General features: G+C 39.6%; 1 long non-coding RNA gene across 1 annotated transcript; it reads right to left on the reverse strand.

Moving 5' to 3' along the window:
* Positions 1-397: 397 nt before the first annotated feature.
* LOC125361183 lies at positions 398-16,787 on the reverse strand. Its single transcript, XR_007212913.1, has 3 exons — positions 16,583-16,787; positions 14,001-14,006; positions 398-408 (listed from the first exon to the last, which is right to left on the reverse strand). It is a non-coding gene; the product is annotated as an uncharacterized LOC125361183 (long non-coding RNA).
* Between the last annotated feature and the right edge of the window lie 10,671 nt (positions 16,788-27,458).

The raw sequence follows: 27,458 nt of genomic DNA on the forward strand, positions 1-27,458 counted from the left end.
AAAAACTAAGCCCCTCCAAGCCCAATAAACCTATTAGGAAATGGGCAAAAGAGCTAAAGAGAGACTTCACAAGAGAAGATATAAAAATGGCAAAGAAACACATGAGGAAATGCTCAACATCCCTACTAGTAAAGGAAATGCAAATAAAAACAACCCTGAGATACCACCTCACCCCAGTTAGAATGGCCTATACTCTGAACTCAGGAAACAACAAATGCTGGAGGGGCTGTGGGGAAAGAGGAACCCTTCTCCATTGTTGGTGGGAGTGCAAATTAGTACAACCACTTTGGAGAACAGTATGGAGGTTTCTCAAAAAGCTCAATATAGTCCTACCCTATGACCCAGCCATACCACTCCTAGGCATCTATCCTAAACAGAAAAACCCAAGATATCAAAAGGACATTTGTACTTCCATGTTTATCGCGGCACAATTCACAATACCCAAAATTTGGAAACAACCCAGATGCCCCTCCACAGATGAATGGATCCAAAAAATATGGTACTTATACACAATGGAATACTACATAGCGATTAGGAATGGTGAAATATTGTTATTCGCAGGGAAATGGTCAGAACTCAAACAAATAATGTTGAGTGAGACAAGCCTAGAACACAGAAAACAAAGGGGCATGATCTCCCTGATATATGACTGTTAACAAAGGGAGATGGAGAGACAGTAGAGACCAAGTCTGTGAACACTGTATATGTGCTTGATACATTGTATATTGCATATGGATCTACCTGACCTAGACAAGGGATGGAAAAACAGGTTGTAAGATATCACAAGAAATGTACACACTGCCCTACTATGTAACTGCACCCTCTTTGCACAACACCTTGTAAAAAAAATTTTATGTTCAATTAATAATAAAAAAAAGAAGAACTGCACCCTGGTCCAAAAGACCAGAACCATCAGCTGCTCCATCCCCAGACCAGGAACTCAAGGCAGGATGGAGATCAACATTTACTGTGATCCTTTTTGCTCCCTAATTTAGATTCATGCATACTCCTTTATCAAGTTCCTTTCTCTGTGTTCCTTTCCTGCCCTCCCTTCACTTTCCTGAGCTTTCAAGATCGTTGTGGTGATGGTTCATTTTATGTGCCAACTTAACTAGGCTATAGGATGTCCACATAACCAAAGGTCTTCCTGGAAGACAGAAGTATTTGAATTTGTGAGTTGCGTGAAGCAGATGTTCCTTCTCAATGAGAATAGACATCATCCAATCTATTGACAGCCTAGAAAGAAGTAAAGGGCAAAAAAACAATTTAATCTATTCTGTCTGGTCGCATAAGCTGGGACAGTCCTATTCTCCAGTCCTCTGCTCCTGTGCTCAGATTTTTGATCTATACTATAAGCTTTCCTGGGAATCCAAGTGGGCACATGAAAGACGGTGGCCTTAGCTAGTAGCCTCCACATGCGCGCGTACACACACACACATTCGTCCTTTTTTCCTTTTCTCTCCTTCTTTCCTCTTTCTCTCTATCTCCCTCCCTTCAATGTATATGTATGCACATATATAACATAAATAATATATTCTGTATTATATGCATGCAGGCATGCACATATATAAACACACATAAAATCACCTGCTAGTGTGTTCTTTACAGAAACGTGACTAATTCAATGGCTAAAGGGGATTCGGAGGCTCCTGAGGATCAGAAGAGAGGAAAGAATGAACAGAAGAAAAAAATGATGTCTTTGGGAAAAGAAGAAACTCAAATCTCTTCTCTCTCTCTCTCTCTCTCTCTCTCTCTCTCTCTCTCTCTCTCTCTCTCTCTCTCTCTCTCTCTCTCTCTCTCTTTCTCTCTCTCTCAGTCAGCTATTCTATCCTGGTGCTGCCACCCTTCCCCCAGCCCCACAGCCTCCCATGAACAGCCTAGGTCCCCTGCCAGCATGCTGCTCTGACACAGATTGCTGGGCTTTGCAGCTAACTGGAGCCTTTGGCTGGCTGCCAGAGTGCTCCACTTCTCATTACTCTTCTCCCTGTAATTCATTTCCCTATGATTGGAGACAATTAGGATGCCAGCAAATGGCTTGTCCAGCCCAGTTTGGCAGTTACATACCCACTAACATGTGCCTACTGCCCATCGGAGGCAAGTGAACCACTAATGAGGAGGGTTAATTACAAAGTGAGGGTCACCCCAAAATGGCCCCTCACTGCCTGTCATCAATGCCACCCATCAACACCAAAACAATTTGCAATGGCATTTTTTGAGAGAGAATTGTGAGCCCTATTTATGAGGACAGAAAAGAATGAGGCATAGTTCTTTAAGAACTGTGTAAGAACCTTGTAACATAATTTCCCAAAGTTACCTCCTCACATCCTCCTGAATGATTCAAGCCTTAGTGTTTGCACTTCCATTTCCTGCTTCAAGACACATATACATATCACAGGCTGTCTTTGATGTTCAGTTCTCTCTTACCTCTGGGAGGATCATGTCCTAATGAATCAGCAACCATCCAAACTTAATATCCTAGATATTACTGGAGAAGCTCCATCCAAATACAAACTGGTTGCCTCCTGACTAGATCTCCATCAAACCATACCTGTACTAATGAAGTTATTCCTTCACATTTTTTAAATTTTTTTTTAAATCTATACAAGAGTAGCTTCTATGATGCGTTGTTTTCTTCCTCTTCAAGCTGCCATGGTTGTGTCAAGCATGGCCTTTGACATCATCCATTGGAAGAGTCTTAACATTTGGAGTTGAAAAAATTGGGATGAAATCTATATTCTGATTGAATATAGGAAATGACTTGGGCATGTGCTCAGACGTGAAGCTGTAATAGCAAGTCAATTGGAAGTCTACTCTGTGACATGAGAACAATTGTGACTGCAAAATCCGTCAGGCCTGGGTTGCTGTGACATTGCTTGAGGGTTGTTTTGTGTCTGGCTGATAATAAAGGTCTTTTCCTCTAGTACATTTTATCCATTTTTTTCTTATAACAGAACAAAATAAAGCTAATTCCTACATAACATTTTACTTCTTCATCCTCCAAAGCTATTCTATCCTGCAATGTGTTTGTTATGCATTTTTGGTTGAATAAAGATATGCTAATAGCAGTATGTTTTCATCTTTATCATCACAATTGTACCTATTTTCATTAGCTGCCAAGAAATATACTTTTCTAAAACACATCTATTAGTGGTATTCTGATGATCCCACCAGTTCCCCTTTATGTTCCTGCTTGTAGTTCCCAACATGAACTTAGTCTCTTCTCTCACAGAGATGGGACCCCTAGCCTTAGAAGAAAATTATTTGTATGTTTCAGTTATCTTTGACGGAAACTCTTCTTCTGCATGGAGTTAAATCAATATGAAAGATCTTTAAGGAGTAAGAACAAGCAAGTATACAGTAGGAGATAGAACAAACAGAGGCCAATCAATAAAAGTTAAAGAATTTGTACTATATTTTGTAGACCAGCAGCAATATTTAATAGTTTCCTTCAGATAAACTGTGGTATTGTTTATACACATGCTGTCAAAGGCATACTCAGATTCATACACAATTCCCCTACTACTAACTATAAATCCCCTCTCTATTCCCCACTAAGAAATGCCTCATCATGCAAGTGATTTAAGGTAATGTTATTATGGAAATAAAATGTATCCACCATAATATTCAAATAAATTATTCACAGACTTTAGGGCTTTAACTCTTGTTAGTAATGAGTTTCTGACAACCTGGATATTTTTGTCTGTTTTGTTTCATGATATACCCTCCCAAACACACCAGCAGCTGACACAGAGTCAATTCGCAACAAATATTTGTTCAATGGATGGATAAACATCTTGGAATTGATGTGACAAACCAGTGTCATGACACCAGAAGCTGAGAACGTTTAGGGTTGGAAAGCAGGTTGTCACAGAAGGCTTTCAAGCAAAGGGTTGACAGCACAGGCATGTTTTTGAAAGATTGCTCTGCCTGCTGAGAAGGATGGATCAGAGAGGAAGAACCCAGCAGCAGGGAAAGCTGTTAGGGGGTTGGTGCAGTGATGCATGCAGGAAATGATGAGGTCTTGAATCATGACAGTGGTGAAGGGGCTGAAGAGAAAGGAATAGATCCAAGAAATAGCTCATATCACTGCACAGAACTTAATCAAAGAATATCTTTTCCATCAAACCTTTGAATAGGATCAATTACTAATATAAGCCAGAACCAAGGAACAGGATACTCATACTGGAATCATAAAAGCAAGGCCCAGCTGACATATGTATGCAGACCAGGAAGTCACCTCTATACTATGCTGTCAGAATTGTGTGAAGGAGCTGAAATCCAAATATATCTATGCCACCCACTGCCTGACATTATATCACAAAAGCAGTCATTTCTGGTTTTCACTATTTCCATATGCCTCTGAAACAGGCCAATACACTTGAGAATGGGGCAAAAGAATGTTTATTGAGTGCAAAGGTCACTTCTCATACATCTATTCAATTATCACAATCATCTGACCTTGCCATTTTAATGTTGTGAAGAAAAACTGAAACTCAGAGAAGTACAAAAATAAAAAATGGGAAATCTGGAATTTTACACCAGGCCTTTGTGACTTTGTCCCCTTGGGTGAATCCAGACTAATACCACCATCACTATCATCACTACCACTATTTTTACTTAGTTGCTTTTACAAAAATAATGGAAGTGGGCCTGAGGGAAGAGGAATTGGTAGAGGTTATAGAGTTACATATAATACAGACAAGATAAGTAAATTCATAGATGATAATCATGTCAATTTCATTATTACAGTGCCACCCTAGTTTAGAAAGCAGACATGGTAGTAAGCCATACAACCTGAGTAAGCATGAATTCAGAGCACTCTTATGCTTATAAGCCACATGTTCTTGGATTACAAGAGCTGAGAGTCCATGTGGTCTTAAAATGATAACTAAACCTACATAAGAGAGTTTTAAAAGGGAGACCAGGAAAATTAACTATAAATACATATAGATATATGTGTGTGTGTGTGTGTATATATACATATATATGTATATATTAGATAGACAGGAGGAAACTGTAGCCCTAAGAGTAAAAGTCCCTACATTTAGAGGCTTACTTTTCCTTTAAACATTTATCATTTTATTAATTTTATCTAGTTCCTCTCATCCAGAATTCAGTATTCTCCCACATATGAGACATCCTTAAGTCTCATTCACAGGCCAAATATTTTGCTTCTTTACTGTTCTATTTTTTGAACAATGATAACGCCTAATAGAGCTGGGTTATAATATCATATGTTACCAGTAGGGGGTGCCAAATCAACCCATTAATGATGCCAAACTTAAAAATAAGTGAATTTCAATTTATTGATATGAAGACATATCTTACTTAATCTTGAAGTTGAAATGTGTTCATCAATCTTATTATTGCCAAACCACATAATCAATGTTGATGGAGTATAATAAACAAGGGGGGTTGTATTGCATGAAATAAACTTGGTTGGCAAACAGTCATATAGAGCCTCATGTACTATGCTGAGTTTGAATTTTATACGGAGTGAAATGAGAATCATGGAAGGTTATTAAGAAGCAGGGTTATGGTGATATGAGTTGAGATTTATAATGATCACCCTAAATGCTATGTGAAGAGTGAACTGTGGTTCAGGTAAGGAGATGTAAGTCTAGATAAAAGGAAGTAAATTCAATTAGTAGACTTTCTGAGGGTGGATGCAATAGAGGATTTCTAGTAGGCTTTTCAGTAGAAAATAGGATTATGTATGAAATAACTTCTTCAAGGACCTCCTACTGAGGTTAGTACTTTGTGTTCCCCAAATTCTGGGTGCGAGGCCTCTATACATTATTAGAGATTCTCTTCAAAAAATCCCTTGGCCTGTCAACCACCATAGAAAAATGCCAAACAGGGCAGCAGGACACCATGATTCTCCCAAAGAAACATCCATTCCAGCAAGATGCCCATAGCTCATGCCTGAAATCCTAGCTACTTAGGAAGCTAAGGTCTGAGGAATGTGGTTCAAAGCCAGCTTAGACAGAAAAATCCATGAGACCCTTATCTCCAATTAACCTCCCCAATAAACAGAAGTGGATCTGTAGCTCAAGTAGTACAGTACTACCTTTAGCAAAAAGATCAAGCTTTTTTTTCAAGCCCCAGGATTCACACACACACTCCCAAAAAAATGAAGGGAAAAGAAGAAAGAAAAAGAGTAAGAAAGAAAAAGAAACATCTATTCAAACAAAGCTAAGCACCAATTTTCTCCCATCTAACCTCCTGAGCATGGTCAAACAAGTCAACACATTTAAATTTACAATTTCAATTAAATCTCAATATTAAGGTCATCTTTAGACACTCAGCCACAGCATTATTAAATCCTAACCACTTACAATTATTATTGTTGCTGTTATTTAAGGCTTTATAAGTGTCTCTGGAGGTCATCTGAATGAAGAGGAAATTAAATCTTACTTTTATAAAAATAAACTTTGCCACATGGTGCTGGTGGCTCATGTATGTAATCCTAGCTAATCAGGAGGCTGAGATCTGAGGATTATGATTCAAAGCCAGCCCAGGCTGGTAAGTCTGTGACAATCTTATCTCCAATTAACCATCAAAAATCTGGAATTGGAACTGCAGATAAATGATAGGGCATTAATCTTGAGCCAAAAGGCTCAGGGACAGTGCCCAGGTCCTAAGTTCAAGCCCTAGGGCCAGCAAAAATAAATAAACAAAAAATTAAATAAACAAACTTTGTCATCCAAGAACTAGAATTGGATATATTAATTGATCACCGAGAGCAATTCCCAATATAATTATTTGTACTGCACCATCATTTATTGATTACCCAGTGGCCCAAGCACTAAGTCCTTACAATCATCAATAAAGCAGTTATCACTGTTATTGCTTGAAATCTGAGGAAACCGAGGCTCACAGAAGACCTGGCTGGGTTGGAGTCATAGCAGTCATTGTCTTCATTATTTTTTAGACAAAATAGTTGTTCTTTTTCTCACCATGCTCTCTTGAACATACTTTTATGTATTATTTCTTGGAGTTATGTGCAACCTTCTGTGTAAATGACCTCTTACTAGGCATTATGAAAAAAACTCATGTGCCTAGAATGGCAAACCCTAATGACTATTCAACTCATGAAAATGCTGTAAATTAATTTATACTCCTGATGTAAGAAAATTCTGAGTCATAGGGACCATGGAAAACCAAGGAGCCCATGCTCCTTCAAAGGAAGAAAGCCCTATTTAACAAAACAGGATTGCTGCTGCAGAGAACATGACCCAGGAAACTAGATCTGCCTCTTCAAAGAAGCAAAAAGTAAAAAAAAAAAAAAAAAAAAAAAAATGAATATTTGCATGGGAGCTCTCTGGAGTTTTAAAGTTTGAAACATAATTCAAATCGATCTTTTTACAAAGAAAAAAGAACTGTGTGTGCCAACTCCATGGAAGGCTAGCAAATAAGTATAGGCAGAAACCAGCCTACAGTCTGCCAATTTTTGACCTCTATAGATCATTCAAGCATTACTTATGGTTTGGAAGAATTTGATAACATTTATCCAGTGATGTGGGTTGGCCCAGCTATCTATGAGAAAGCCATCTGATTCAATTTTCAAAGTCTTTAGTAGTGAGAAATATGAAGATTGTATAGTATACCAAACAATTCTGAGGATGCATATCAAGGTAACACATGTTTCTGTTATGACATTACATTTAAAAAACAAACAATAGAATGATATCCCAACAAATGTTTTCTAGTTTGAACTTGGGAGTGGTTACAGAAATGAATACATGTATAAAAATTATCAAGCTGGAAAAATTTAGGCACTTCGTGGCAAGGGCATCACATCTTCGTGAAAACATTAATGCTACCTAAACTATGATTACCATTCTGTACATTTTTGCCTCAATAGGGATAAGAATTGCAGGGATACACGGGCAGAGCAAACAATTTGATTGTGTTGGTTGTGGAATAATAGAAAACTCTTTTCCTCCCTTTTTCCTACGTATTGATCTCTATTGTAGCTATTGTAACACAGCAGTTTCTCTTGGGAGTGGGAATTCCTCAAATTATATTATCTAAGAAGAGTAGGAATAGAATTTAAGCTGATGTTCAGAAAAATCATTTAAATGCATAATGAAAACACCAAGGAGGGATTGTTTGATGTGGATCATTTTCTGTCCTTTGCCAACTGGAAAAACTACCTTCCTGTCTCAACTCCATCCTTGAGTAAGTCCAAAGGAATCTCTGAGTCCTAGTGTCCTAAGATATGATGCCACCTCCCCATGTTACTGGGGAGCCTCCAGCAAGCCAGCAGCACTTCTGGACCCACTGAATTACTTCTGTCCACCTTATATCAGGGCTGCTGTAAGTAATAGAAAATCCAACCAGCAGTCTTAATATATTGGGAAATAAACTGGGAGAGAACAAGGGAGTGGGTGACATTGTCCAAAAAGAAAAAGGCTTTTTTCCGGACCTATGTAACTGCAACACCTCTGTACATCACCTTTATAATAGCAATTTACATTTTTTAAGATATTGAGAAACATTCGTTGTATTACATTCCCAGAATTCTGGTGACCTCCAGAACCCACTACACTCAACAACTCACTAATGACAGCAAAGGCTCGGGTTCTTCCCGTACTGGTTTCTCCCTGCCATTTTGTGACTGGCTCTCGCATTGTCACAGTAAAGGAGAACAGGTTTCAGGTTCCAATCCAGCAAGGGAGTGGTACTGTATCCCTCTTTGGTTCTCTCTGGAAAGGAATCCCCTCCCAAGAAATGGTATTTGGAAGAGTATGCCATCAAGCTTCTACTTTGTATCTCAGAAAAGGACAAGATTTAAAACTTAACCCCTAGAAAACAGGATGATGAAGTCACCATGAGCAGCTGTACTAATCATCTGGACACCCTTTATCAAATTTTTCTTCTAAATGTATCTTCAGATGTGCCCATTCCTGCCTTTGGCTTCTAATCAACCATAATCTCTTGCCTAGACTTTAGGGAGAGTCTTCTAATTAATGTACTTACAAATCCCTAGCACTTATTGATGGTCATTGTACCCTTTTGTTCACTCACACAGCCAAGGAGTTAAATCAATGTATCAACTAAAAATAAGGAGAATGAGGTAGTCAAAGTCAAGAGAGAAAATGAGCTCAAGATGTAGGAAATTTTGAGATGGGTGTTGAACTCTACTTCTGGGCATATGGCAAGACCCAACCATATGGAATCTGGGTTTATATACAAGTGAAAAGGTAATTCTCAGAACTAAATGTAATTACTAATCAGCAACCATCCAAGAAACGCCACGTTAGTATCTCAGGGCCACCTGCCAGAATGATACTCATCCATCCAATCATGCTAAGCTGTATCTCCACTAGAGAGACAAAGGTGTGCAGGGCTGCATGATGTCTGCTCTCAGAGCCAACCCTGTAGCAGAAAAGGCAGTGATTAAGCAACCAATTATACCCTAATTATTTAATTACCATTTTGACAAATGCTGTTGATAGAGGAATACAGAAGGTTGGAAGTAGGTAATAGTACAGGAATGAGGTGTGAAATCAGAAAATGCTTCCCCAAAGAAGTGACATTTAAATTGAGTTTGCCACCACCACCACCACCCCCAAAAAGGACATGTATTCCAGAAAGACAAAACTGTGTGCAAAGACCTTGAGGCTGAGTGAAACATGGAAGCACCTAAAGTCTGTGTTCTGCGAATGGCGGGAATAAAGAGAAGAGCAGAAGGTGGGTTGTCCATGGAACCATCGAACCTTTTGCCTTGAAGAGATTTAAGCAAAGTGCTATTAGTTCCAGATGATGCCATAGCAATTGGGAAGCAATGGTCAGAAACAGAATAAGTGATCTGCTTCCAGAGTTACCAAAGAAAGAGGGATCCTTACCAGTGAGTAAATGTCTGATAGATCTGGCTTTGTATTCAACTTACCATTTCACCCAGTGTCACACCATGGCACCACAAGCCACAGGTCTCAGGGGATGGCACAACCTCTGTCCAGAGCCCATAGACCAGCTCACATGTAGGTTGGGGAGTTCTGTAGATACCTAGGACCTGGGCCTCCTCTTTTCTCTGTCCCTGTTGCCATGCCCTACAAACATTAAGACTGCACTACAAGCAAAATTTCTGTCTATTCCTCCAGCCTATGTTATACAAGGGTTAATTTGCCTGTTACTTTTCCACATCATGTAATTTGCACAATGAAGCAAAAATAAGAAGCAGGACATTGACACTCTCACCAGCTGAGAAATCAATCCATGCTTTAAATTACTTTGAATGACCCAGTCACCACTGGGTTCCAATTGCCATCTACTCTGATTTGTAAGGAAGTTGTCCTCTCCAAGTGTGCAGCCCTCAGGAATGCCTGGGCAGGTTGCACTGGTGCACCCCAGTGGCACACTAATGGCCCCATGAGGAGTGCCCAGATTGAACACAGCACATCCCCGGGACAGGCAGGAAGCATGTACTGCACAGCAAGGGAGATGAAGCCTGCTGTGTTCATGCCACTGCTTAGCTCAGCCAGAGCAGCAGCAGCCTGTGTGTGGCACACCCAGAGGCCACTCCCTCCTCCCTACACTTCACAGCTCAGCTGATTGATTGCCTAGTTCATACATCCATTGTACAACAAACATATGAGTGTCAGAGACTATGGTACAGAGGAGAGAAGTTGGAAGAGAAACCATGTACCTTAACACTGGTTTTTAATTAAACAATAGAGTAATGGGCTTAAGTCCCAGTCGTTCCATTTAAAAGACCAATGATGTCAGGTCAACCATAATCTCTGTATGCCTTCATTTCCTTACTAGGTAATGGATGTGGCATCTACTTCCCAAAATGATCATAAGGGTTGAATATAGATAAACAGAACTAGGTTTTTATATAAGCTTAGTTGTCATTGAATCACACAAAATAGGCTCGATGAATTGTCACCAGATATGTAGCTGTAATTGGGATATCTAACATAAAATATAAGCCAAGTGGAAAAGCCACATCATGCACAATTCTCTTCACATGAAGTATCCAGAATGAATAAATTCACAGAAACAAATGATAAATGAGTGGGTCTCAGAGACTGGAGGAGGGGCTATGAAAAGTGAATGGAGTGAGGGTTTTTTTGGGGGGGGGGGGACAATGAAAATGTCCCAGAATTAGAGAATGATGATATCTGAATGCCTTTTAAAATATACTAAAGATCAGTGAATTGTATGCCTTAACGGGATGATGTTTACAGCATGTGAATTATATCTCAATAAAACTATTTTGTGGGGGAGTGTATAGGTGTTCCCACTCCTTATTATGTATAAACTTTGCTTTGTGGTGACTCAGAAGCAGAGACATGCAATGAGAACCAACATGAGGGAGATGGAGAAAATAAACCAAGGACACAAACCTGAGCCTAGAGCAAGCGTTTCATGTAGGTGTTAATATACAATCTTGACAATGTCTTGTAGCTAATCGTGGCAAATAGTGTGTGCGGCTAATAGTCATGAAGCCTGAAAAAGGAAATGCACCCACTGGCCACAACCTCCTTGCCTAACTGTGCAATCTGGTCTACCTCATGACAAGATATATGACAATATGATCACTTTGATATTCCACAAACTGGAGCTTAAACGGGTGAATGAAGATTAAGGAAAAGGAATGTTTGTTCATAAGTGAAGAGAAAAGCTAGCAAAGACTGAGACATCTAAGGTAAGAAAGATGGAGCAGGGAAGAATGGTAGAGAGAACTAGAGGACATTTGTAGAAAGGCATTTAACTAGGATATAATCCCTCAGGTTCAGTCTATTTTTCACATATCACAGCAGAAGATATGGATTCACCTTCTAAAAAAAGTTTTCCAGTACCAGAATGATAAGAGTATACACAAGGCCACTCCACTGTCCAAGAAGAGTGAACTTGGATGTAAGCCACCAGCCGCCAGTGGCCACCAGCAGCCTGTCCATCCCCTCCGCCTCTACCATGCTGCCTTCTCCCCATGATTTATGGAAGCCCCATCATGTCCCAACAGCTATCACAGCCCTGGCCTTGCTCTCCCCTCTTCTATCCCCACTCCTTCTCTCTCTTTTCTCTTGTATCACCAGCTTTCTCTTCTATCCCTGTCTGTATTCGGAAGCCTCTTTCCACTCATCTTCATAAATAAACCAGGAGAGGCAGTTTCAGCAGCTCCTCTTTCCTGGGTATAATTAAAGTGAGTCTTTCTGGGCTAAGTCTCTTCCTTAAATCATTCATTAGATATGGAGACAGCAAAAGGGCACTCACTTTTCCACCAATGAAATTTTCCCTTTAGATGGAGAAAGCTGGTACATCTGGCAGATGTGACAGTACTTCACACAGCACAATGCTGGCTCTGACCCTGTGTACCCCTCAACCATGCCCCTGACCTTAAGGGAGGTGCTGCTCCTCCAACTTCTTCAAATGTATTGAACAACCTGAGGAATCAAAGGATAGCATAAATCCCAATGTTGGTTTAGCTGGCAGGTCACAGAACTGACTGGCCAGAGTAAGCTTGGCAGCTGCAGAAAATATGAAAACCCTAGACTTGCAGATATTTCAGACTTAGATACCTGACTCTACCACACTGTGTACTCACAGGCAACTTACTTACCACTCTCTTCTCTGGCCCTTAAAAAGCATGTTGCTTCATGTTCAGTTTGGTTGTGCCTATCAGGACCTCATACTCTCACTTGGCTTTTTTTGCTCTGGGCTGATGCTATACTACTTGAGCCATGCCTCTCCTTCAGCTTTTGTTTTCCTAGAGATAAGGTCTGGGGGACTTTCATTCCCAGCTGGCTTGGAACTGAGATCCTCAGATCTCAGTCTCCTGAGTAGTTATGATTACAGTTGTAAGCAACCAGCACCTAGGTTTGCCTCATGTTTAAAACTAAATATTTTCTAAAGAATGGAGAGACAACAAACTACCTTGCATTAAGGAATAAAAGATATAAGTTCATAAAAGATCCAGAACTTCAGTTTCTCATACATGTTACTTTCATTTCTTTCTTGGTGGTTGAGAAGTTAGTCAGGCTAGAGGCAACCATTGGAGGGGAGGGAATATATATTAAAGAAATTGTATCTTTTATCTTGTCCTGTGAATCACCCCATGCATAAACTGCATGCCCCATGAATCAATCTTGTTCTTAACTTGTTCACATTAATGATCAAACTGAGCTAAAGTTTGGCAGCCTTTCTCTTATCTTACCATCCTCTGTCTACAAGGCCATAATGAGGCCAGAAAACTCAATCTTAATCTGGAGTGTGAGATAGGGTATCCTCTATAACTTCCTCTGTCTAGAAATCAAATCTTTGTTTTACAACCCTAAAGTCACACAGAAGAATCATGTCTGGGGTGGCTGTCAGGAAGGCAACAGGGAGAAGAAAGTTAGAAGGAGTGTGTGTGTGTGTGTGTGTGTGTGTGTGTGTGTGTGTATGCTGGTCCTGGGACTTGAACTCAAAACTTGAGCACTGTCTTTGAGCTTTTGTTTGCTGAAGGCTAGAGCTCAATCAATTGAGACATACTCTACTTTTGGCTTTTCTTGGTAGTTAATTGGAGAGAAGTCTCACAGACTTTCCTGATCAGGCTGGCTTCTAACCATGATCCTCAGATTTCAACCTGTTGAGTAGCTAAGGCTGGAGGCATAAGCCACTGGTGCTCAGCTGTGAATACATTGATTTTTTATTATGTGGTTTCACCAATTCAATGACTCAGTTCTCTCTATGCTCAGTCCCTAAAATAGTGAGCAGATCTTTTTTTTTCTTATTTATTTTCAAAGTGATGTACAGAGAGGTTACAGTTGCCTAACGTATGAAACGGCGACCAGATCTTATCTGGTTCTCATAGGGGAAAAAATGTATAAATAAATTATCAGGATTCCCAGAAAATGAAATGAAATTGTCAAAGACAAAAAGATGTGAAGGAATATAGAATTATCAGGAAACTACATGCATTTAATTTTACAGAAATATGAGGTATAAGACAGATAGTGGGAGATGGAGAAAGAAGCAAGTTGGACCTACTTAAGAAAGGCCTAGACTGGAATCTCCTACGGTAGGCAATAAGGAGCATGTGTGCTGATTTTTGAGCAAGAGAAAGAAGCAGCATGACTGGCGATTTCGAAATATCACTCAGAGAAAAACTTATGGATCCAAGGTAGAAAATAATCAGAAATTGCCTTTAATCAGTGAGGATAACAACAGAAATTGAAACAAAAATACAAAGATAAAGTAAGCTGATTGTAAGTAGGGCATGAGGGAGACAGAATGATCTAGGATAACTTCCAGGCTATTGTTGCTAGAAACTGAGCAAAGGGTAATGAGAAGGAGGTATTCAGCAGAAAGACTTTTGGGTCCTGAAAAGAATGAGAATTTCAATGTCAGTACAAGGAAAAACAAGCTCAGCATCCCATATACGCCCTACAGAAGAGCAAGGACACATGAAAGACCATCAAATGTTCTAATTGTCATATTGTCTCCAAATAGTTACTCATCTCTCCATGATTCATTTTAGTTGGCATCAAAATGAATGTAAGAATTAAATTTTATGGGCAGATAATTAGAATATCTCACAAAAGAAGATACACAAATGATCAATAAGCACATGAAAGTATGCTCGACATCATTAGTGACCAGAAGAATCAGTATCAATGACATTGTGAAAATACTTTGAGTTTATAAAGGGGGATGATTACAATTGCTAAAAATACAGATATTAAGATGATTTGAGGATGTGGAGAAATTGTAATCCTTTGATACCAATGATGATATAATGACTAATTATGTGTTTGAATAAATATAATTTTAAAGACTGACAAAGATAAAAAAAGAAATCAAGTATTGACAAGAGTGAGCACCTATTGGAAACTCATGTACTTGTGGGAATACTAAATGGTATAACCACTTGGTAAACACTTTGAAACCTTTTTTTAAGCCAAAGTCTTAAGGGATTAGCCTCTTGAGTAGCTAGGATTATAAGCATGAACCACCAACACTCAGCTCCTGCCATTCTTATACTCCAACCAAACAGGATCCTATTCACCAAAACTTGCCTGTTCCATGCATCCATATCTTTTCATGTATTCTTTTAGAACACCTTCTAGAATGCCAGTGATGCCCTACTTCCCATGCTGTAATCTGCCTGCTAAACTTATTTATCCTTCAAGTCCTAGTTCAATCCCATGGTGAAACTGTTCCTACCCTCCCAAGAAAGACAATCACTCCTTTAATTTTGTCCCTGTGGCTTATATGTACTATCCCTTGTACTGCACTTGAACATATTGTGGTGATGAACACATTGGACTAATTGGAACACTTGGTGTATTGTGCTATCTTCCCCACTAGACAGGGATCTGGCTCAGAATACATACTCATGTGTTTGCTAAATAAACAAAAGGAAGAATGGGAAACAAACACTGTAAGGATCTCTGTTTGACCCTTCCCTTCTGTTCAACCCACACAATTTTTGTGATGAAAATGACTGGTTTGGAGAGAGATAGGGCAAGTATTTGGTTCATATAGCTTGGCCTATGGCATTTAGATTATTACTTGTGAGAACCAATCTAAGAGAAATTTCCAAGGTGGGGCTTGAAAAAGGTCTAATTTCATGTCATCAGATTAATCTAAAACCTCAAAACAATAAGCAGTTTAGGAGAGGGTATGGTGGCCTGACAAACATGTTTGTGGATAAATTAAGTGTCGTGGTGAGAGTCCCTAAGGACAATTTGAGAGACCAGAACATTGTCACATTGGTGGAGAAATTCCAGCCTGAAAATTGCCACATAGAGACTCGGGAGGGGTGGTATAAGAGGTGAGGTGAAAGAGCAGAATGGTACACAGGCACTGATGTAAAAACCAACTGTCATTCTTGAACAACTGAGAAGTATGGACTAGAAGTCCAGACTGTTGGTGCTAGGACTTTCCCTTAGCAATGACTCTCCTTATAAAGTTAAAATATTCATTCCATAAGAAACAATAATCCATTCCAAGGTATTTATGGAAGAGATTAACAATTTATGTTATGACATGGTTTATGCAGATTTATTAGTAATAATCAAAAATTCAGAAACAACCTAATTGTCAATAACAGAATGGATTTAAAAATTGTGATATAATCATACATTGAGTACTACTCAAATTTAAAAGAGTGAACAAAAAGACATGAATAAATCATCTCAAAATATTATCCTGGGGAATGGAAACTACAAGATGAAGGAGTACTTCTTCAAAGTGTTGATGAAACAATTGCCATGCCAGTTTCTATAATTAAAAAAAACTTCCAAAACTACAAGCAAAAATAAAATATCTTTAAACCAATTAACTTGTCAGCAATCATAATAAAAAATTTAAATACTTTGTACTGTCAATAAATGTGATAAACAACTGACTTAAATTTTAACAAAATGAATACCAAGAAGCTGAAACATGTTTATGTCAGATACAGTTGAGCTCAAGGAAAGGTCAAACAAATGGAAAGAAAAAGGATGGGGGTGAAAACAGTTACAATATTCAATGTACAGCTGTGAAAAGAGAACCTGGTAAAAGGATAGGGCATGAGGATAAATAGGTGGGGTAAAGAATGATAGAAGGAATAACAGTGATCAAAATACATTGTAAGCAAGACATATTGTGTTCTGGGAGCGAGAATAATCCAGAGGCACAACTGAAGGTTGGAAGGGGTTTTATTTACAAAGGAACTTTATTTACACCCTAAAACCCAGAACCAGAGCAGCCCTCCACCTCCAAATGCTAGCCTGAGACTACCTTGTCCTGGGCTAGTTACCCAGAACTAAACTGACCTGACCTGAAGCTCCACTCCTTAACCTCCAACCACCACAACCTCCAAACCTCCAATGGAGCAAGCTTCCTTCCTGCAGGCCTCACCTCTCCTCAGGCCTCAAGCCTCCCCACAGGCCTTAGGCTTCTCTGCTTTGGACTTTCCCACAGGCCTCAGGCTTCAAACTTTCCCACAGGCCTCAGGCTTTGGACTCTCCTGCAGGCCTCAGGCTCCTCTCTGCTCTGCTCCACTGGCAGGCATCACCCACTTCTCTCTCTTCCTCTCTCCTCTTTCTCTCTCTTCTCTTCTAGACAGGCAACCTATATATACACCGTGGCAGGAGGGGGAGGGGGCTCTGAAACCCCGCCCCCTCCAATTGCAGGACCACTTAGAAGTGCCACCATGGCCGTGTGGGGCAGGACTTCCTAGGCTGCCCCTCCCTCTATTCACCTGACCCACTTAGAAGTGCCACTGTGGGGGTGTGGGGCGGGACTCCCCTGGCTGCCCCTCCTTACTCCCTGATGCAGCCTAATGCCACGCCCCCTCCTAAGGTCTGTAGCAGTGACACAGCACAGGGCGGGACTTCAAGGCCCCCCGGATTATTACAATATAATAGTTAAAACATACAGAACAAAGAAAGAATACTGAAAGCTACCAGAAAGAAACAACAAGTCTCATAGAAAGGAAACCCATGAGAATAACAGATTTCTCAACAGAAGCTCTAAAAGTAAGGAGGACATGGAATTCTGAGCCCTGAACAAAAATAGCTGTCAACATAGATTAATGTACCCAGCAAAGCTATCCCTCTGTATTGAAGGAGAAATAAAAACTTCCCATGATAACCAAAAACTAAAGTAATTTATGGCCACTAAACCAACATTGCAGAAGACAAAGGAATCCTACACAGAGAAAAGGAAGACATAGACTTATGGGTTATATTAAAAAAAGAAGACCCAACAATCATTGACAAAGACGGGCTTACAGTGAAATGATTATGGGAAAAGTTTCCCAAAAGAATGAAGCCCAAAAGCAAGCAGGAGTAGCTATACTTGACAAAACAACTTCAAATGAGACAAAGAAAGTTACTTCATGTCAGTAAGGGAACAGTCATCAAAAATAAATAAATAAATAACAATTGTAAACTTACATGCACCAACTACTGGTACAGAAAACAATACTGGATATAAAATAAAGCTAGATTACAAAACAATAATAGTGGGTAATTTCAATACTTAGTTCTCAACAATAGATAGGTTTCTTCACGTAAAAGTATCAAAGAGACGCTTCAAAACTAAATGAAACCATAGACCAAAGGGACTTAATAGATATCTTCAGCATATGTCATCCAACAGCTGCACAATACATATTCTTAGCAGCTCATGTAATGTTTTCCAAATAGGTCATAAATCAAGTCTTTAAAAATACACAAACATTGAAATAATCTTCTGGATTCTATCAGAACTAAATGGAATAAGACTAGATATCCATAGCAAAAGAAACTACAGAAAATGTTCAAACACATGAAAACTAAACACTATAAAATGACCAACAAGTCATTGAAGAACTAAGGTAGATATTTAAAATTTCCTAAATCAAGTGAAAATGGAACTACAAATTATCAGAACCACAGCTAAAGCAATGCTGTGTAGAACATTGATGGTTATGAATACCTACATTTTAATGCAAAGAGACATCTCAAATAAAAAAACATACTGTACCTTAAGCTTTTAGAAAAATGTGACCAATAAACTCCAAATTAGTAGACAAATAAATAATTAAGGTCAGAGCAGAAATTAATGAAACGGATGCTAAACATACAAAAAAGTCGGACTGGGAATGTGGCTTAGTAGTAGAATGCTTGCCTAGCATGCATGAAGCTCTGGGTTCGATTCCTCAGCACCACATAAACATAAAAAGTGAGACATGAGCACTGTGGCTCAAGAGGTAGAGTGTTAGCCTTGAGTAAAAAGAAGCCAGGGACAGTGCTCAGTCCCTGAGTTCAAGCTCCAGGACTGGCAAGTACATACATACATACATACATACATACATACATACATACATATATACATACAAAAAAGTCTATCAAACAAAAAGCTGACTCTGGCTCTTTGGAAGCATATACAGACTGCTCAACCCTTATCCAAAAGAAGTAAGATGACCCAAAATAATAAAAATTATATAAAAAGGTAATCTCGATAATATTTGTAAAAATGAACTCCAGGAGATGGAAACAAGAGGGTTTTTGTTGTTGTTTTCTTTTCTTTTTTATCTTGTTTGCTTATCTGTCTTTGGAAGGGTAAGGGAGGCACAGAAATGGACAGATAAATGGTGAACAAATACAGCAGGGGTACTCATTAGACACTACATTGAAAATGTACTGTACAACTATACAACTTGTTGGGATGGGAGGGAAAACTAGGAAAGAGCAAAGAAAGGATTGGCATCGTCCAAAAAAATGTACTCACTATGTGATTTATGTAACTGTAACCCCTCTGTACATCACCTTTATAATAACATTTTCAAAAAAGGGAATATCACAACAAATGCCAAGGAAATTCAGATAATTAATAGGAAATACTTTGAAAACATATAATCTAATAAATTGGAAACCTAGACAAAATGAATAATTTTCTAGATGCATTTAACCTACCAAAATTGAACCAAGAGGATATAAGTCATGTAAACAGATTTATAACAACCAAAGAGGATACAGGCCACTTAAACAGATCTATAACAAGCAATAAGGCAAGAGGAAGCATTAATTGGAGTATCACAGAAAAAATTTTTTCCAAGATTAGATGATGTCACTGATAAATCCTATAAGGCCTAAAGAACTAGAACAAACTAATAAAGAAAATAGATAAGGAAGGAATAATACCAAGCTCATTCTATGAAAACAATATTACTGTAATTCCAAACTAGGTAAGGACACAACACAAGGAAAAAAGAGATAAAACTACATATCTCCACATTATGGAAATAAGTGGTATATCATTGTTGTAATTATTTTCAACATGCCATGTGAAACAGTACCCTTTTTTTTCTCTCATAGTCCCTTCCCATGGTTTTACCCCTGCTATCACTGTATCTGATCTTAGTACCCTGGATACTGTATATACATGTATTAGAACTAGGGAAGGGAAAGGGAAGACAAAAATTGAAATACAAAGGATTAAAAAGGATAAAACCATTCCAAAAGCAATACTTACAAAACCATTTGGTGTAAACCAACTGTACAACTCATGGGGGGAGAGGGAAAGGGGGAGAGGAGAGGTGGGGGAAAAATGAGGGAGGAGGTAAAAAGTTGGGTAAGAAATGTACTCACAGCCTTATGTATGAAACTGTAACCCCTCTGTACTTCACTTTGACAATAAAGAAAAAAAATACATAGTAAACTAAAAAACAAACTACATATCTATTTCCCTGATGAACATAGATGACTTTAGAATTTCATCAAAAGATAGCGTCAACCTAATCTTCCATGCAAAATAGAACAGATAGATTGCAGAACATTGCAGCAAATATAGCAATGAAAATGAATGAACTATTGATATTTGCAACACCACATTTGTATCTCACAACATAATATTAAATGAAAGAATTAAGGCATGAAATGCCTTGAGTGATTCAATTTAATAGTCACGGTTATATTGACTCTTGGGAAGGATAGTGAAGATAATTGAGAAGGGGGCATTTGGTGTCTAAGTGTTGCTAACATTCTATTTCTTGGCCTGATTTGTGGTGGCATGAGTAAGTTCTCTTGGTACAAATATATTGACTCACAATTTATAGGCATCTGTAATATGAATGCTTGCCTTTCAACAAAAATTAACAACAGTTAAATTTGAAATGGTGATGGTCACCAAATACCATGAAAGGGACTGAAATTTTTATCCCCAGATTTCTTGAGAGGGGATACCAGGAAATGCCAACCACTCAGGGAGCCAGATGCCTGGAACTGAGGACCTTCCCAGCAGTGAGTGCCAGGAACTGAGAGCAAGTAAAGCCAGGAAACAAACCTAAAACAGCAGACGAAGAAGAGCTGAAGCTAGAAAGATTCCAAACTACAGTGACTGAAACATAAGATCAGAAGCTACAATGCATTTTAAAATAAAGGAAGTGGTAAGCAGGTGCTCAAGAGTAGAGCATTACAGAACAGTGAGGATCCGAAACCGTGTCTTCTCCTAACCATTTATCCAGGTCACCTTTATTGTTGCCATGTAGTGCTTCCCAATTCCCAATTGACAGCTCACGTTTCAATTTTAGACTAGAGAACTAAGCTTCTATCTGACAATTCTCAGAGGATTCCAGTGGAGGAGGTAAAAGGGAGTTGTCACTCTGACATACTAAATATTCAACACCATCCTTCCTCCCGTACTCTCTCTTTCTCTCTCTCTCTCCTTGGTCTTTGAAAAACCAAGGATGTTTGTAATACAATAATGAAATAAAAATAAAGTCATTCATCAAGAACCCTATATTTATTTTCTTTATGTCTGAAGGTTGTTAAATCCTAATTATCCTGAACTATTTTCATACTGCTGAGCAGCCTCCACTTATGAAGTCAGTAATTAATATTCAATTTGCCTAGAGCTTTCAGATTTGCATGTTAATTATTGATTTCTTAATCACCAGGATGGGTATTTGAGAGCTTTAGAGAACACTGACATTTCAGTAAATGTTACAGAGTGATCATCTCCTTAGATTGGGGTTTTTAAGGAAATATTTTGCAATCTTTTATTTTCAGCTTTCTTCCCCACCTGCATCTCTGGTTCTTTCCTACAGCATCTGCTAAGGCTTTTAACTGCTGCTATAGATAGAACTCAGAGTTTGAATTGGGGGGGAGGGGCATGTCATCTTCTATGGTCACAGCCTGGACATCCTTCTTCTGGTACCAAAAGGACTCTGTTGGAAAATTGAGAAAATTGATGGGAGGAAGGTCAAATGGTGAGTAACAACAGCATCAAAGTTAGGATTGTGGGAGGACAGAAGGAATGCCACCCACTGGATTTCCAGGGAAATATTCTTAGGATTTTAGCTGACCAGTCTAATGCCCAGATTGGAAGTTCAGATTAGGTTGGGAGTCCTTCCCAACTCAAGAAATAGAATGACCTCAAAATTGCGTTGATCCTGGCTCTTCTGTGGCTGAGGTCACACACACACACACACACACACACACGCCACTCACCAAACAGTGAAGAGCATTAGGTAGGAAATTCTATCATCGAGGCTCTCCCTTGCAACCTCTAGCAATTCTTTTTTTTTTTTTTTTGGCCAGTCCTGGGCCTTGGACTCAGGGCCTGAGCACTGTCCCTGGCTTCTTCCTGCTCAAGGCTAGCACTCTGCCACTTGAGCCACAGCGCCGCTTCTGGCCGTTTTCTGTATATGTGGTGCTGGGGAATCGAACCTAGGGCCTCGTGTATCCGAGGCAGGCACTCTTGCCACTAGGCTATATCCCCAGCCCAACCTCTAGCAATTCTACAACTTGTATTACCCAATTGCATCCAGAGTGGGGACATACAACCAGTTACTTTTTGCTGTCTCAGAAAATAGCAGCTAGGAGTTGGAGAGCACAGGATGAAGGAGGCCTTGTAGAAGACTACTATGAAATCTCAGGTTCCTAATTTATGTTGATCACTACCTTGATTCTACTTAGTGAACTGATCCAAAGAGGATATTTCCCAGCAAGAATGTAACCAGTAGAATAGCAACTAAATATCAATGGTCTATATGAGTCTCTAAGTGTCCAAAAAGTACCTTAATGGTGTTTTCAATAAATCAGCTGACTGCTTTTCTGCCATATATGAGAAAAATGGATGTGGGAAGTTGAATTACAGTTAGTATCTTTTAAAGCTACCCAAATGGTGAACATGAGTCCATTATTTAAGCTACTTCATGCAACATTTGCAGACTGGGGGCACCTTGCCTACAGCCATCCCAAGGTATTTAGAAATTCAAGAGGGAACCAGAAATGATTGTGTATATACCCATCATCTCTTCAGATTCTGCCTCGTCTTCTTCCTTAAGCATTTCTGCTGCAGGCTGAGTTGTAAGCCTAGTATGCAAGCGGTTCAATATAGCTTGGATTTGGATCATACAGTATACAATGCTGACCCTCTTCTTATTTACCTGCTGTGGAAGATGGTATTCGCACTTTCCTTGAATCTATTCTCTTTCGTTGCGACTTTCCTGATCTTCCTATCAAAAATAATAATAATAATCAAAATCTATTCCTTGACCAAATCCCACTTTGCTATAATAGACTTGGTCAAATGACTTGCTTTGACAAAATAGGTGAGAGTAGGCACAAATAAAGGAAGTTTGAAAAGCAGCTGGTCTGGTTTTCACTAGGAATCTCTGACAGTCTTCATTCACTCCAGTCTCAAAAGTTTAAGAGAATTCATGTGCTCTCTCATTCTGCTTGAGAAAACAGACAACTCAGTTGAGTTGTCTAAAGTTCTCTCTCCCCATACAACCATTTTATTTTCCTATTCCCTCACTGGATTGGCTTTGAACTGTGATCCTCAGATCTCAGCCTCCTAAGTAGCTAGGATTACAGGCATGAGCCACCAGCACCCAGAGCAATGATTAGAATTTTTTTTGCCAGTTATGTAGCTTGAACTCAAGACCTGGGCACTGTCCCTGAGCTTCTTTTTGCTCAAGGCTAGCATTCTACCACTTGAGCCACAGCACCACTTTTGGCTTTTTCTTTTTATGTGGTACTGAGGAATCCAACCCAGGGTTTCATGTATGCTAGGCAAGCACTCTGCCACTAAGCCATCTTCCAAGTCCAACCATTAGAATCTCAATGCACTGTTTCTTGCTCTTGGTGTTTATCTGTTACCCTGACCATGAACTAAAGATCTCATGCTTGCTTGGTGTTCCTACTAGGCTGGCTTGTCTTTGCTCAACCCAGAGTCTTAAAACTCTAGAAAAAATTCTCTGGAAAGTCTGTAAACCTTGCACATGGAAGCCTGAGGTAAGAGGACTACAAGTTTGAGACCTGCCTGGATTATACAGTAAGATCATATCTCTAGGACAAACGTATCTGAAAAGAGAACAAGGAAGTCTTTGCACAAGTTCAGCCTAAATATAGTCAGAGGTAGTCTTTGGAAGAATAGACATCTTCCATCTAAAAGATGATGTGAAAGCACTCTGCTGCTTGGACATGCAGCAACAGCAAGATGCTGTCTGGGTCAACCATGGTCATTACTTCTGCTGTTAAGACAACTGGAGACAGGATCCATGACCCTGAACCTCTTCTCCATCTTAAACATCTATTATTCTATGAAATTTTGATGTTTCAAATTTTGATATACTTTCAGGGAAATCGTGGGATTACCGAAGAGTACTTTTTATTCTCTCCTGGGCATGTGATAAATGGCTGATTTCTGAGCATGTCTGCAGTGGGGAGAAGCAGAGGAGGCATTATACTAGTTGTAAGCAATTTGGATGCACACTGCTTCTGAAAGGCAAGCCAGATCCTTTCAAGACAGAGAGTGGTGGGTTTGCCTCTTTCCCATTTTAGCAATTATCCTTAGGCTGCTCTGTTTCATGAACTCACAGAGTGGTTATTTTGGATTAAAAGAGCAATTGAATCTATATCAAAAATAAGTTTGAAATTCTTCGCCTCCCTGACAAATGTGTTATTACTGCCTTTGCAAAGGGGCATTTACCTGTCTGTCAGACATATGCTATTTTCGTTTTGTGTGAAATACACTTTTACTTCCAAAGATGCATCTGTGGAATTGAATGAATGCTTGTGACAGACATTTCCTTGGGGGACACGCCAGCCTGCACCCTGCCCATGGCAGGTCCTGGCCTTTCAACAGCTGTTTTATTGTTGAAATGCAGTCTGTGACCTGTGCATGTTAAAAATAGAACTTGCGGATCCCCTTCATCACCAAGGTCTCTGCTGCTGCCCTCATTCACATGTTATTTAAGAGATTCCAACTTTCCCAAACATTTTCCTCTAGTTTTTTCCAGAAAAAAAAAGGTACTTTTCATTTAAAGTGAAATGTTTTGAATCTGGGACTGTAGAGTCCCTGCCTAATTAAGTCTCCAGAGCTTAGGTCCCCTCTACTTTTTAAAACATGCTCAGAACTGCTTACAGTCCTAGTCCCCTGGAGTGAGTCATCCAGTTTTCTGGATATCATTACTTAGGCTTCATGAGAACCCTTAAAGTGAATGTACAGAGGGCAGCTGTCTAGAGCTTTTGATTTTGAACAGTTCACACATTCACCTCCTTTAAGCTTTTAAGTAATCTTAGGAGACAAGAATTTTCCCATTTTACAAATGAGAAAATGAAGGCTTAGTGAAGGTTAAGAGTCCTCAAGTAAAGAGCTCAATAAGACACCTCTACATAATCACAACATACTCACTCCTTACATGGAAAATAATTTGAATTTTCATTCTTTTTATTTTTTAATTGTTATTATAAAGGTGATTTACCAGAGGGGTTATAGTTACATAAGTCAGGAAAGGATCATATTTCTTTTTGGACAATGTCACCCCTTCCCTTGCTCTCTCCCAGTTTTTCGCTCTCATCCCCACTCACAAGTTGTATAGTTCATTTTCAACATAGTGTCCAGTGAGAATGTTCATTCTTGTAATCAAAGAAACCTTCCAAAACTGAGAACCTAGCACTGAATAGACAGTTAATGCATTTTGCTTAATTAATTAATTGGCTAATGTACAAAAAGACAAAACAAGAGGCTTGTGAGACCAACTGGACACAGTAATAGCAACAGCACTATTACTGTTCTCCTGGGGTCCAGTGGAAGCAGTGTCCTTCTAGACAGTGCCCAGCAGAGCCTAGAGATAGAGACAGAGACAGACAATGGGCAAGAAGGAACTGGTGGCTGAATGGAAAGCAGAGCAATAAAACCCAATGAGGTGGTACAAGAGGCCTGTGTCCTGCGATTCTAATTCAACCCCCTTAAGTCTCTCCAAGTAAGTCCATACCAGTGTTCAGGCTTCACCTGGCCTGAGGACAATGTGATTAGCTGCTTACCACAAGCCACTGCCTCTGCTCCTGAAATGTCTGCAGAAAACTCCCGGTTTTAGGAACGTTTAGGAAGTGGGTGCTGAGAGCTTGCATACAAGAAAAATGATCAAGAGTACTGCTGATCAAGCCAGAGTTTTGGGGGGTGGGAGCTGGAAGATGTCTATTCTTCCAAAGACTGTCTCTGACTATTTTTAGGCTGGACTTGCTCAAATATTTCCTTGTTCTCTTTTCAGATACATTTGTTCTAGAGATATCCAATTCCTGACAACAGTTCCCACTCCTAGAGGGCTCCTAGAGTGCCCCTCAGAATATGCTGGGACACCTGCAAGGTGTGGTTCTACATCAGTTAAACTCCCTAAAGGATCTCCTGCTCTCCTCTGGACATACCAGGATGGCACTGAGTTCTAAATGGGAAAGGGCACATGCTGATGAGACCAGGCTGAGATCCCTTGTGTGGAATTGTGAGTAAGCAAATACTACCTGTATGTGGCCAGACAGGAGCATCAGAAGGATCCAAGGCTTCAGATAAATGAGCAAGTGAGTCTGGGTTAAACAGTCTGGGTAAACAACTTGAGCTGTAACCAGGAAGGCTTTATATTGTTAAGTGACTACAGATGCTGATGTGGCATTGAATAAGTAAAGCCGAAACTATCATGGCCAAAAATGGCACCAGCACATCAAGACTGGAGAAAAACAGACAATCAATTTATTCACAAGGCAAATGGCCCTGAGTGAGTGGCTCATAGCAGCGGGTAAACAATCCGAGGTCAGATATGCAGGCAAGGATATCATTGCCTGCATAGCTTCTCAGGAGTAAAACCTTTAACATATTTTGCATAGCTTACTTTTGTGTCCATTCTTGCTAATCTCTTGTATCCATGGAGGCTGTCTTAGGAAGGCAGGATATAATAAAATATGACACATAACCCTCTCTGTCCATCTTGTAGGAGTGGACTGGGAGCATGGGGATCACAGATCAGGAATATCATGAAATGTAACATTCTGAATGAGAAGCCTCCACACCCATTTTCCCACTGTTGCGTGACTGAATGTGGCACACAGATGCCCAACCTCATCGTGCAAGAGGATTACAATCTCCTCCAGACATCTTTCTAATAAAACCGAACTCTTTGCCCTTTTTTTCTCTTTGCCCTTTTGTAAAGAGGTTTATAGCAGGTCTATGATCTAAGCATCAAAGATTCCTGGTAGTAAAAGCAGAGGGTCCTCCACATTCTTTCAGGGGTCTTCCTTTCCAGACTAGGAAAGAAAGTGAAGTCTCTCATCCTGCTCCACAAAACACGCTGTCCCTTCTGTAAGATCAATCACAGGAAGACTGCCTATCATATTAGCTAATGCAATGACTTTTAGAGGCAGGCAGTGAGTAGATTCTACCACTTATCGATGGAGAGAACTTGATTCACCATGGGACTCAGCTTACCCTGTATAAAAGAAGAATAATCCTCCTCACCTCTGTAAGTTTCTGAGTAAATTAGAAGATGTCATAATTTAAAGCACTTGCACTGAATCTCTCATATCTGACAGCAAATTGCAGGGCCCTGCCCTCCTCCTCTGGGTTGGATCTCCCTCCTCAGTCCTCATAAGTTTCTCTAAGGCATCTGAAAATGGGCTGCCATTCACCTTCCCACTTGTCTTATCCAAACTTGCATTTCCCCAATTTCTGTCCTTTAATAACCATCAGGACCTGCCCCCCCACCCCAG

Source organism: Perognathus longimembris, chromosome 13 (assembly GCF_023159225.1).
Source record: "Perognathus longimembris pacificus isolate PPM17 chromosome 13, ASM2315922v1, whole genome shotgun sequence".
NCBI lineage: Eukaryota > Metazoa > Chordata > Mammalia > Rodentia > Heteromyidae > Perognathus > Perognathus longimembris.